Consider the following 14,456-nt stretch of genomic DNA (forward strand, 5'->3'; position numbering starts at 1 on the left):
TATCATAACTGTGGTCTGCGCTTGGGCTGAATGGCTGAAGGTGAATTAGCGTAATGAGTAGTAGCGAATGTTATAGTAACACGTTTGTAAATTATTTCGGGTGAATTATGTTAGTCGTGAACACATCTACTTACGACTGCACGTTTGTAAATAATTTCAGGTGAATGAGGAAATATATAGTAGTGAACACTGCAGTAACATGTTTGTAATTAACTTCAGGTGAATTACGTAAGTCGTGTAATACTAACCGTTTACGACTACATCTTGGCAACTAATTTCAGGTGAATTACGTTAGTCCTGTAATATTATCCGTATACCAGTACAGTATGTGGGAAAATTACGTTAGTGGTGGAATACTATCCGTATAAGACCTTCATGTCCCGGAATTTGCTTCAATTTTGGAATCCACGAAAGAACTGGAAATTTTCCTCTACACAGCTTTCCATATAATTTCTATTACAGTGATTCAGTCTTGTCTGCCACTCGACTCTTCTGACCGTGAAATAAATTATACCACTCAGGTGCTTATTACCCCTCCGTGTTTCCATTTGCCGATATCGCGCATAAACACTCACTTGTCTCGAAGTTGCTATGGACCATGACGTAACGACACACTTTTCTACGGCGACACTGCAGTTTACAAATAGAAAAACCGATCAGTTAAAACGATATCGGTATTTTAGATCTGAATAACCGCTGTGTTTCGGTATTTGTTTGCTCTCGGTTATAGCAAGTATCTTTTTATACTTTCCTAATAACCACGTAAAAAACATATATCTCAATTAGCCACAGCAGTCGTAGTAAAATTTTTAGTTTTCAAATAAACCTTTTTTTTTAAAAACGAGTAATTTTAATTTTGTAATATTTCCATAGCTTTGTAATACCGAGTTATTACAGAAAAATGGGAAAAGTGATCTGTGCCACATTAATAACACTGCTGACAGAAACGAGCAACAAATGGATTGGTCCAGCATTTCCGAGATAATATTGTGCCTATTATACACGCAGTGTGCGAGACCTAACGCATTTTCTCGCTGTTGTCGAACGTCAGTTGTAATACAGAATGGCACCATCTGGAAGTCTGGAAGTATTTTACGATATGCGGAATGAGTGAAGCACAGTGGTCGATTTGGTCAACTTACGACATCATACAAGTAAAATAGTAAAAATTTAACAAATCATTCATAGTTAGCGATAAAAATAGAAAGTGCCTGATCTGTTGCCCGTGTCTACGTTATCTGCTTGTAGCCCTTGAAAACAGAGAAATTAAAACGAAGAAGAGATTTCTCCAGCGAGAGTTTTCACCCTTTATCGCTGGACTATACGAAATGCCCACATAGTGCTGTGATAACCGATTACAATATAATTTTTGAGCAGAGCTTCTAAAAACTAAAATCAATAGGAGAATACTGGCATTTTTCTGTAGTATAGAAGCACTCGCCATATTTAGAGAAAAGCAGCGAACAGCGGAATAAGTTTTATTTGACTATTTAATTTAACGAAATTAGAATTATATTAATACCGTCAGTTGCTCACGGGAGTTGATAAATATCAACGTGGACAGGTGAAAATGTGTGCCCCAACCGGGACTCGAATCCGGAATCTCCTGCTAAAATGACAGACGCTCCATCCATGTTCTTTTTTTTTTTTTTTTTTTTAGAAAACCCCTTAATAAAATGGGAAAAAAGAAAAAAAAGGAAACCTAAGTGCCACCGCCACTTTTCATCCTATAACAAAACAATCTGGTCCACTTCAGGCGTTGGCTCCTGGCTAAACTTACCCCAGAGAGCTGCCAATATACCAGGGGAAATATGGGAAACCAACGTTAAGGCTATCCTTACAAACAAAACAAAATCTTCCTTTTTTCTGAATTTTATTTTTATTTTTATTGTTTTTATTTTTATTTATTTATTTTATTCCTTTTATTGTTCAGTTTTGTTGTGTAATTGATCAGAGGCCTTCTGTGCCCCGCTGGTAACATGTTGAGTAACGTCTTCTCGAAATTGATGAGTTCCGTTGAATTGTTCAGAAATGTTCGTTGGTTCAAACAGGAAATCTTCTTCTCTCTTGGCTTAACACATTCCAGCTGCGAGGCGGGTCGTGGAAAGAACTCCCCTGTATTTTGGGTGACGGACAACGACATAATGACGGTCATTGAGGTATGCCCAAAAATCGAGTACAGAGTCTACAGGTTGTCCAAATAGGTAGTGAATGGCATGTCCGCGAATCCAATTCACAGCATTGGTCTTTGTCAGAGGAAAATAGTCACGTTCCGGAAATAATAATGAAAGGGGAGTAATCCGATCCGGAATGTCCCGCGTCAGAAAAGCCACAATACGTCGAACCAAGTGCCAAACCTCCGCCACCGGTCAGCAAACAAAGCGATGTTCATCATTGTCTGGCACTCCACACGTGGAACATAGAGGTGATTGGGCGAGGTGGATACGATGAAGGCGAAATTGGTTGATTTGCTTACCATTGACGGTTAGGTACCAGACAGATTGAACATTCGTGTCAAGGTAAGAGGCGAACACCGCGCGCCATATATGATGCCAGTCAACCTGGGGGAACTTTTGTTCAATCGGGTTAGGTGGATGACCTACTTGGAGGACATTGTATACTGCCTTTGTCTTGAGTAAAAGCTGTCTTGGTAAGGCGAGGCGTAGATAATTAAGTTCAAGAAAGAAGTATCGTATATAATGGAACTGGGCTGGAACATCCGAGATCATCACTGGGGCCGACAGTGAGACCGGCGTATATGCCGACAGGAGGAGGCCAGTGAGGCTCGATGGGCAACCTGTCCATACCGTCATCTGGGAGCTGACAAATAGGGCGCGAGCTCTATCCGGCACGTGAAACAGACCTGTCCCACCTTGTTCACGGGGAAGAGTAAGGGTTGCATAGTTAACTTTGAACAGCAGCCCTGAGCTGACGAAAGATGCCATCGCTGCCAACATGCGACGTGCCACAGTAAGCGGGAAAGGTAGAAGTTGTGCTACATGGGGAACTCTGGATATTGACATATCGAGACCGTTGGAGAATATCTAGGGATCGAAGGCGGTGGTCCATAATACCCGCTCTGATCATTAAAAGGAGGCGTCGGCAGTTCATGGTGGCTGATCGCCAGACATCAGATGAAAAATCTATTCCCAAACAGCGAATGGTATCAACGGTGGTGAGAGGTGTAACGCACTCCACGGGAAGTCCCGTGCCAATGAACATAACTTGTGAGTTACGTACGTTTAAAGAGCTACCCGATGCTTCACCATAAGTCGTTGCCCACATCAAAACAGCTCGAACCTCGTCAGCATTACGTTAACAGATGACTAAATCGTCAGCATAGGCCATGCAAAAGAATCGGTAGCGATCTATGGACAACCCTACCGAACGTTGTCTTAGTTCACATAGCAAGGATTCCAAGGAAAAGGCGTACAAAATCGCTGATAGAGGGCAACCTTGACGTATGGATCGACCTATTTTTATCGGAGGAGTGAGTCTGCCATTGTACATAACCCTGGATGAGGCACCCCGCAGAAGGCGCATCACTACCGTGATAACGGCGACTGGCAAACCCATATGGTGGAGAACGGCCGTAAGGAACGAATGGTCAACCCTATCAAAAGCTTGACCCAAGTCCAAAGACGCAAGTGCCCCAGAGAGGCGTTGTGCCTGTGTAACGGTGATTATATCAATGTAGCGGCATAAAGCCGTGCGAATATTGTTATCCCCTCCCAAAGATGCTTGGTACAGCGACACAACATATCGGGCAACGTTGTTAAACGTGCCGCCAGAAGGCGAGTGAAGATTTTCATATCACTGTTAAGTAGGGTGAGGGGCCGATAATCACTGATATTGTTGCCACCATGCGGTTTGTGTACAGGAATAATAATTCCTTCCATGAAAGCGTCTTGCACAGGTACTTCCAGAGACATCAGTTCCCGACAGATGGAGGTGAAGGGGGACTCTAACAAATCACGGAAGGTGCGATAAAATTCGAGGGGAAGACTGTCGGGTCCTGGGGAGCTATTGATGGTTCCTGCCCGGATCGCATCGCGGACTTCATCATCGGTCACCTCTGACATCAATCGCCGCATCTCCTGGGATACCTCCGAAGTTGAGCTGAGAGACTTCCTCGATCAACTCTGGGGAATGTGGAATTGCGGCATAGAGCTGCTGGTAGTGGGCGTGAAGCACATTCCCTATTGCAGATTGGGTGACGTAGCGACGCCCTTATTGGTCTGTTAGGACGTGAATCAATTTCCGGCGTCGATTTTGGCGTTCTTGGATGCTATAGTACATCGACGGATGTTCACGAGGCATGCGATCAGCAGTACGAGATCGTACTATCGCTCCTTCCAAATGCCTTCGCATGAGATTGGAGAGTTGGGCCTTAGCATGGTTCATCTGTGTATGGCGCTCAGGGGAGGCTGGTATCGTGGAGCATTCTTGTAGGATCCTGTAGTAAAAGTCCATAGTGCTCTTCCTCCAGGCGACAACATCTTTGCCATACAGGATTAAAGTTTTTCGAAGAGCAGGTTTTGCACACTGGATCCACCAGGATGTGGTAGACGGATACGTGGGTCGGCGTCTATTACATGTGATCCAAGTGTCTTCTGTTAGGAGTCGACAGTCAGGTGAATTAAGAAGTGCCGTGTTCAGTTTCCATAAATCACATCCGTGCCATACTGCCTGTCTTGTGAGAACAACATCACAGAAGTAAGCCTCATGATCTGAGAAAGCAACAGGCCAGATTGCAGCCTGTCGAGTGTGTTGAATTAGGGATCGCGAGATGTAGATGCGATCCAGTCGGCTGGAGGAGTGCGCAGTGTAGTACGTAAAGCCCAAAAGATCACCGAGAACATGTCTCCACGTGTCGGCAAATTGTAGCCGCATGACGACTGTTTCCAGAGCTGCGCATGGTGAGTGAAGCGGCAATTGATCCTGAGGTCGCTGGGTGCAGTTGAAGTCTCCACCCATGACCCAGTCATCGTGTGGTCCCATAAAAAGGGGTGTAACTTCATTCGTGAAGAAGGAATTGCGTTCACGACGGTAGCTGGAGCCCGACGGCGCATAAATGTTGACGATGCTTACACCAAAGAGAGTAAGGGCCATACCTCTGCCGTTGCGAAGGTATAGGACATCTTTGGCAGGAAGACCTTCTCGTAAGATGATGGCAACACAACTAACGGTGTCCGATGCGGGAGAAAGATGCGCCGTGAAACCATGTGGTGGTGAAAAATCGGCGACATGCACTTTCTGAACTAGCGCAATATCGATGTCCGTATCATAAATCATATCGCGGAGCAGCGCAAGTTTCTGGGGCGCATGAATGGTCGCGAGGTTAATCGTTCCTCAGGCACAGGTGGGGGGCTCCTTCTTCAGGAGCAGGAGGTCGTAGATCTTGCCGGTCCGCTGAAGAAACTGCTATTGTGGAGAGTTTGCGGGCGCGGGAGCACCGATGGGGGCGCCCCATCATCAGCACCACCCACCCCATAATCGAGGACGATGTATTGAATCGGTCGTTCTCCTGTGAGTCTAGATTATCGAATGGGACGAAAAACTGATAGTTAATTGTGACGTTCAGGGCCTCCTAATGACGATGGAACACACAAATTGCGTCCCGATTCAATACATCATCCTCCAGCCGGCTTGTCTCCATGGGTCTATTGCTGCCTCGGGCACCTTATGCTCGTTCTCCTGTGAGTCTAGGTTTTCGAATCGAATGCAAAACTGATACATAATTGTAACGTTCAGGGCCTCCTAATGACGATGGAACACTCAAATTGCGTCCCGATTCAATACATCGTCCTCCAGCCGACGTGTCTCCATGGGTCTATTGCTGCCTCGGGGACCTTATGGTCGTTCTCCAGTGAGTGTAGATTATCGAATTGGACGCAAAACTGATAGTTAATTGTAACGTTCAGGGCCTCCTCATGACGATGGAACACTCAAATTGCGTCCAGATCCAATACATCGTCCTCCAGCCGACTTGTCTCCATGGGCCTATTGCTGCCTCAGGCACCTTATGGTCGTTCTCCTGTGAGTCTAGATTATCGAATCGGACGCAAAGCTGATAGTTAATTGTAACGTTCGGGTCCTCGTAATGAACCTTGACTCACAGGAGAACGACCATAAGGCGCCTGAGGCAACAATAGACCCATGGAGACAAGTCGGCTGAAGGATTATGTATTGAATCGGGACGCAATTTGAGTGTTCCACCGTCATTAGGAGGCCCTGAACGTTACAATTAACTATCAGTTTTGCGTCCCATTCGATAATCTAGATTCACAGGAGAACGACCATAAGGTGCCCGACGCAGCAATAGACCCATGGAGACAAGTCGGCTGGAGGACGATGTATTGAATCTAGACGCAATTTGATTGTTCCCTTGTCATTAGGAGGCCCTGAACGTTACAGTTAACTATCAGTTTTGCGTCCGATTCGATAATCTAGACTCACACGAGAACGACCATAAGGTGCCCGAGGCAGCAATAGACCCTTGGAGACAAGTTGACTGGAAGACGATGTATTGAATCGCGACGCAATTTATGTGTCCCATCGTCGTTAGCAGGGTCGCAAAATTAGAATTAAAAATCAGTTTTGCGTCGGATTCGAAAATCTAGACTTACAGGAGAACTACCATAAGGTAGGCACTTGGAGACAAGTCGGCTGGAGGACTATGTATTGAATGTCGACGCAATTTGAGTGTTCCATCGTCATTAGGAGGCCCTGAACGTTACAATTAACCATCAGTTTTACGTCCGATTCGATAACCTAGACTCACACGAGAACGACCATTAGGTGCCCGAGGCAGCAATAGACCCTTGGAGACAAGTCGGCTGGAGGACGATGTATTGTATTTCGACGCAATTTGAGTGTTCCATCGTCAATAGACGGCCCTGAAAGTTACAATTAACTATCAGTTTTGCGTCCAATTCGATAATCTAGACTCACAGGAGAACAACAATAAGGTGCCCAAGGCAGCAATAGACCCTTGGAGACAAGTCGGCTGGAGGACGATGTATTGAATCTCGACGCAATTTGAGTGTTTCATCGTCATTAGGAGGCCCTGACCGTTACAATTAACTATCAGTTTTGCGTCCGATTAAATAATCTAGACTCACAGGAGAACGACATAAGGTGCCCGAGGCAGCAATAGACCCTTGGAGACAAGACAGCTGGAGGACGAAGTATTGGATATGGACGCAATTTGAGTGTTCCATCGTCATTAGGAGGCCCTGAACGTTACAATTAACTATCAGTTTTCCGTCCGATTCGATAATCTAGACTCACAAGAGAACGACCATAAGGTGCCCAAGGCAGCAATAGACCCTTGGAGACAAGTCGACTGGAAGACGATGTATTGAATCGCGACGCAATTTATGTGTTCCATCGTCATTAGGAGGCCGTGACCGTTACAATTAACTATCAGTTTTGCGTCGGATTCGATAATCTAGACTCACAGAAGAAGGACCATAAGGTGCCCGAGGCAGCAATAGACCCTTGGAGACAAGTCGCCTGGAGGACGATGTATTGATTCTCGACGCAATTTGAGTGTTCCATCGTCATTAGGAGGCCGTGACCGTTACAAATAACTATCAGTTTTGCGTCGGATGCGATAATCTAGACTCACAGGAAAACGACCATAAGGTGCCGGAGGCAGCAACAGACCATTGGAGGCAAGTCAGCTGGTGGACGATGTATTGGACGTGGACGCAATTTGAGTGCTCCATTGTCTTTAGGAGGCCCTGAACCTTACAATTAACTTTCAGTTTTGCGTCCGATTCGATATTCTTGACTCACAGGAAAACGACCATAAGGTGCCGGTGGCAGCAATAGACCTTTGCAGGCAAGACAGCTGGAGGATGATGTATTGGATGTCGACGCAATTTGAGAGTTCCATCGTCATTAGGCGGCCCTGAATGTTACAATTAACTATCAGTTTAGCGTCTGGTGCGATAATCTAGACTCACAGGAGAACGCCCATAAGGTGCCCGAGGCAGCAATAGACACTTGGAGACAAGTCAGCTGGAGGACGATGTATTGAATGTCGAAGCAATTTGAGTGTTCCATCGTCATTAGGAAGCCCTGAACGTTACAATTAACTATCAGTTTTGCGTCCGATTCGATAATCTAGACTCACAGGACATCGACCATAAGGTGCCCGAGGCAGCAATAGACCCTTGGAGACAAGTCGGCTGGAGGACGATGTATTGAATGTCGAAGCAATTTGAGTGTTCCATCGTCATTAGGAAGCCCTGAACGTTACAATTAACTATCAGTTTTGCGTCCGATTCGATAATCTAGACTCACAGGAGAACGACCATAAGGTACCCGAGGCAAGAATAGACCCTTGGAGACAAGTCGGCTGGAGGACGATGTATGGAATGTCGACGCAATTTGAGTGTTCCATCGTCCTTAGGAGCCCCTGAACGATACAATTAACTATCAGTTTCGCGTCCGATTCGATAATCTAGACCCACAAGAGAACGACCACAAGGTGCCCGAGGCAGCAATAGACCCTTGGAGACAAGTCAGCTGGAGGACGATGTATTGAATGTCGAAGCAATTTGAGTGTTCCATCGTCATTAGGAAGCCCTGAACGTTACAATTAACTATCAGTTTTGCGTCCGATTCGATAATCTAGACTCACAGGACTACGACCATAAGGTGCCGGAGGCAGCAATAGACCCTTGGTGGCAAGTCAGCTGGAGGACGATGTATTGAATGTCGACGCAATTTGAGTGTTCCACCGTCATTAGGAGGCCCTGAACGATACAATTAACTATTAGATTTGCGTCCGATTCGATAATCTAGACTCAAAGGAGAACGACCAGAAGGTGCCCGAGGTAGCAATAGACCCTTGGAGACAAGTTGACTGGAAGACGATGTATTGAATCGCGACGCAATTTATGTGTTCCATCGTCGTTAGCAGGGTCGCAAAATTAGAATTAAAAATCAGTTTTGCGTCGGATTCGAAAATCTAGACTTACAGGAGAACTACCATAAGGTGCCCGAGGCAGCAATAGGCAATTGGAGACAAGTCGACTGGAAGACGATGTATTGAATCGCGACACTATTTATGTGCTCCATCGTCATTAGGAGGCCGTGACCGTTACAATTAACTATCAGTTTTGCGTCCGATTCGATAATCTAGACTCACAGGAGAACGCCCGTAAGGTGCCGCAGGCAGTAATAGACACTTGGAGACAAGTCAGCTGGAGGACGATGTACTGAATGTCGACGCAATTTGAGTGTTCCATCGTCATTAGGAGGCCCTGAACGAAACAATTAACTATTAGTTTTGCGTCCGATTCGATAATCTAGACTCACATGAGAACGACCAATAGGTGCCCGAGGCAGCAATAGACCCTTGGAGACAAGTCGTGTGGAATACGATGTAGTGAACTGCGACGCAATTTATGTGTTCCATCGTCGTTAGCAGGGTCGGGAAATTAGAATTAAATGTCAGTTTTGCGTCGAATTCGAAAATCTAGGCTCACAGGAGAACGACCATAAGGTGCCCGAGGCAGCAATAGACACTTGGAGACAAGTCGGCTGGAGGACGATGTATTGAATCTCGACGCAATGTGAGTGTTCCATTTCATTAGGAGGCCCTGAACGTTACAATTAACAATCAGTTTTGCGTGCGATTCGATAATCTAGACTCACAGGAGTACGACCATAAGGTGCCGGAGGCAGCAATAGACCCTTGGTGGCAAGTCAGCTGGAGGACGATGTATTGAATGTCGACGCAATTTGAGTGTTCCATCTTCATTAGAAGGCTCTGAACGTTACATTTAACTATCAGTTTTGCGTCCGAGTCGATAATATAGACTCACAGGAGAACGACCATAAGGTGCCCAAGGCAGCAATAGACCCTTGGAGACAAGTTGGCTGGAGGACGATGTATTGAATCTCGACGCAATGTGAGTGTTCCATTTCATTAGGAGGCCCTGAACGTTACAATTAACAATCAGTTTAGCGTCCGATTCGATAATCTAGACTCACAGGAGAACGACCATAAGGTGCCAGAGGCAGCAATAGACCCTTGGAGACAAGTCGGCTGGAGGACGATGTATTATATTTCGACGCAACTTGAGTGTTCCATCGTCAATACAAGGGCCTGAACGTTACAATTAACTCTCAATTTTGCGTCCAATTCGATAAGCTATACTCACAGGAGAACGACCATAAGGTGCCCGAGGCCGCAATAGACCCTTTAAGGCAAGTCGGCTGGAGGACGATGTATTGAATCTCGACGCAATTTGTGTGTTTCATCGTCATTAGGAGGCCCTGACCGCTACAATTAACTATCACTTTTGCGTCCGATTCGATAATCTAGACTCACAGGAGAACGACATAAGGTGCCCGAGGCAGCAATAGACCCTTGGAGACAAGTCAGCTGGAGGACGATGTATTGAATGTGGACGCAATTTGAGTGTTCCATCGTCATTAGGAGGCCCTGAACGTTAAAATTAACTATCAGTAATGCGTCCGATTCGATAATCTAGACTCACAAAAGAACGGCCATAAGGTGCCCGAGGCAGCAATAGACCCTTGGAGACTAGTCGACTGGAAGACGATGTATTGAATCGCGACGCAATTTATGCGTTCCATCGACGTTAGCAGGGTCGGAAAATTAGAATTAAATGTCAGTTTTGCGTCCGATTCGAAAATCTAGACTCACAGAAGAACGACCATAAGGTGCCCGAGGCAGCAATAGACCCTTGGAGACAAGTCAGCTATAGGACGATGTAAAGAATGTCGACGCAATTTGAGTGTTCCACCGTCATTAGGAGGCCCTGAGCGTTACAATTAGCTGTCAGTTTTGCGTCGGTTTCGATAATCTAGACTCACAGGAGTACGACCATCAGGTGCCGGAAGCAGCAATAGACCCTTGGTGGCAAGTCAGCTGGAGGACGATGTATTGAATGTCGAAGCAATTTGAGTGTTCCATCGTCATTAAGAGGCCCTGAACGTTACAATTGACTATCAGTTATGCGTCCGATTCGATAATCTAGACTCACAGGACATCGACCATAAGGTGCCCGAGGCAGCAATAGACCCTTGGAGACAAGTTGGCTGGAGGACGATGTATTGTATCTCGACGCAATTTGGGTGTTCCAACGTCATTACGAGGCCCTGAACGTTACAATTAACTATCAGTTTTGCGTCCGATTCGATAATCTAGACTCACAGGAGAACGACCATAAGGTACTCGAGGCAAGAATAGACCCTTGGAGACAAGTCGGCTGGAGGACGATGTATTGAATGTCGACGCAATTTGAGTGATCCATCGTCATTAGGAGGCCCTGAACGATACAATTAACTATTAGTTTTGCGTCCGATTCGATAATCTAGACTCAAAGGAGAACGACCATAAGGCGCCCGAGGCAGCAATAGACCCATGGAGACAAGTCAGCTGGAGGACGATGTATTGAATGTCGAAGCAATTTGAGTGTTCCATCGTCATTAGGAAGCCCTGAACGTTACAATTAACTATCAGTTTTGCGTCCGATTCGATAATCTAGACTCACAGGACTACGACCATAAGGTGCCGGAGGCAGCAATAGACCCTTGGTGGCAAGTCAGCTGGAGGACGATGTATTGAATGTCGACGCAATTTGAGTGTTCCACCGTCATTAGGAGGCCCTGAACGATACAATTAACTATTAGATTTGCGTCCGATTCGATAATCTAGACTCAAAGGAGAACGACCAGAAGGTGCCCGAGGTAGCAATAGACCCTTGGAGACAAGTTGACTGGAAGACGATGTATTGAATCGCGACGCAATTTATGTGTTCCATCGTCGTTAGCAGGGTCGCAAAATTAGAATTAAAAATCAGTTTTGCGTCGGATTCGAAAATCTAGACTTACAGGAGAACTACCATAAGGTGCCCGAGGCAGCAATAGGCAATTGGAGACAAGTCGGCTGGAGGACGATGTATTGAATGTCGACGCAATTTGAGTGTTCCATCGTCATTAGGAGGCAATGAACGTTACAATGAACTAACAGTTTTGCGTCTGATTCGATTACCTAGACTCACAGGAGAACGACCATTAGGTGCCCGAAGCAGCAATAGACCCTTGGAGACAAGTCGGCTGGAGGACGATGTATTGAATCTCGACGCAATTTGAGGGATTCATCGTCATTAGGAGGCCCTGACCGTTACAATAAACTATCAGTATTCCGTCCGATTCGATAATAAAGACTCACAGGAGAACGACATAAGGTGCCCGAGGCAGCAATAGACCCTTGGAGACAAGTCAGCTGGAGGACGATGTATTGGATATGGACGCAATTTGAGTGATCAATCGTCATTAGGAGGCCCTGAACGTTACAATTAACTATCAGTTTTGCGTCCGATTCGATAATCTAGATTCACAAGAGAACGATCATAAGGTGCCCAATGGCAGCAATAGACCCTTGGAGACAAGTCGACTGGAAGACGATGTATTGAATCGCGACACTATTTATGTGCTCCATCGTCATTAGGAGGCCGTGACCGTTACAATTAACTATCAGTTTTGCGTCCGATTCGATAATCTAGACTCACAGGAGAACGCCCGTAAGGTGCCGCAGGCAGTAATAGACACTTGGAGACAAGTCAGCTGGAGGACGATGTACTGAATGTCGACGCAATTTGAGTGTTCCATCGTCATTAGGAGGCCCTGAACGAAACAATTAACTATTAGTTTTGCGTCCGATTCGATAATCTAGACTCACATGAGAACGACCAATAGGTGCCCGAGGCAGCAATAGGACCCTTGGAGACAAGTCGTGTGGAATACGATGTAGTGAACTGCGACGCAATTTATGTGTTCCATCGTCGTTAGCAGGGTCGGGAAATTAGAATTAAATGTCAGTTTTGCGTCGAATTCGAAAATCTAGGCTCACAGGAGAACGACCATAAGGTGCCCGAGGCAGCAATAGACACTTGGAGACAAGTCGGCTGGAGGACGATGTATTGAATCTCGACGCAATGTGAGTGTTCCATTTCATTAGGAGGCCCTGAACGTTACAATTAACAATCAGTTTTGCGTGCGATTCGATAATCTAGACTCACAGGAGTACGACCATAAGGTGCCGGAGGCAGCAATAGACCCTTGGTGGCAAGTCAGCTGGAGGACGATGTATTGAATGTCGACGCAATTTGAGTGTTCCATCTTCATTAGAAGGCTCTGAACGTTACATTTAACTATCAGTTTTGCGTCCGAGTCGATAATATAGACTCACAGGAGAACGACCATAAGGTGCCCAAGGCAGCAATAGACCCTTGGAGACAAGTTGGCTGGAGGACGATGTATTGAATCTCGACGCAATGTGAGTGTTCCATTTCATTAGGAGGCCCTGAACGTTACAATTAACAATCAGTTTAGCGTCCGATTCGATAATCTAGACTCACAGGAGAACGACCATAAGGTGCCAGAGGCAGCAATAGACCCTTGGAGACAAGTCGGCTGGAGGACGATGTATTATATTTCGACGCAACTTGAGTGTTCCATCGTCAATACAAGGCCCTGAACGTTACAATTAACTCTCAATTTTGCGTCCAATTCGATAAGCTATACTCACAGGAGAACGACCATAAGGTGCCCGAGGCCGCAATAGACCCTTTAAGGCAAGTCGGCTGGAGGACGATGTATTGAATCTCGACGCAATTTGTGTGTTTCATCGTCATTAGGAGGCCCTGACCGCTACAATTAACTATCACTTTTGCGTCCGATTCGATAATCTAGACTCACAGGAGAACGACATAAGGTGCCCGAGGCAGCAATAGACCCTTGGAGACAAGTCAGCTGGAGGACGATGTATTGAATGTGGACGCAATTTGAGTGTTCCATCGTCATTAGGAGGCCCTGAACGTTAAAATTAACTATCAGTAATGCGTCCGATTCGATAATCTAGACTCACAAAAGAACGGCCATAAGGTGCCCGAGGCAGCAATAGACCCTTGGAGACTAGTCGACTGGAAGACGATGTATTGAATCGCGACGCAATTTATGCGTTCCATCGACGTTAGCAGGGTCGGAAAATTAGAATTAAATGTCAGTTTTGCGTCCGATTCGAAAATCTAGACTCACAGAAGAACGACCATAAGGTGCCCGAGGCAGCAATAGACCCTTGGAGACAAGTCAGCTATAGGACGATGTAAAGAATGTCGACGCAATTTGAGTGTTCCACCGTCATTAGGAGGCCCTGAGCGTTACAATTAGCTGTCAGTTTTGCGTCGGTTTCGATAATCTAGACTCACAGGAGTACGACCATCAGGTGCCGGAAGCAGCAATAGACCCTTGGTGGCAAGTCAGCTGGAGGACGATGTATTGAATGTCGAAGCAATTTGAGTGTTCCATCGTCATTAAGAGGCCCTGAACGTTACAATTGACTGTCAGTTATGCGTCCGATTCGATAATCTAGACTCACAGGACATCGACCATAAGGTGCCCGAGGC

Source organism: Schistocerca cancellata, chromosome 2 (assembly GCF_023864275.1).
Source record: "Schistocerca cancellata isolate TAMUIC-IGC-003103 chromosome 2, iqSchCanc2.1, whole genome shotgun sequence".
In the NCBI taxonomy this organism is placed as follows: domain Eukaryota; kingdom Metazoa; phylum Arthropoda; class Insecta; order Orthoptera; family Acrididae; genus Schistocerca; species Schistocerca cancellata.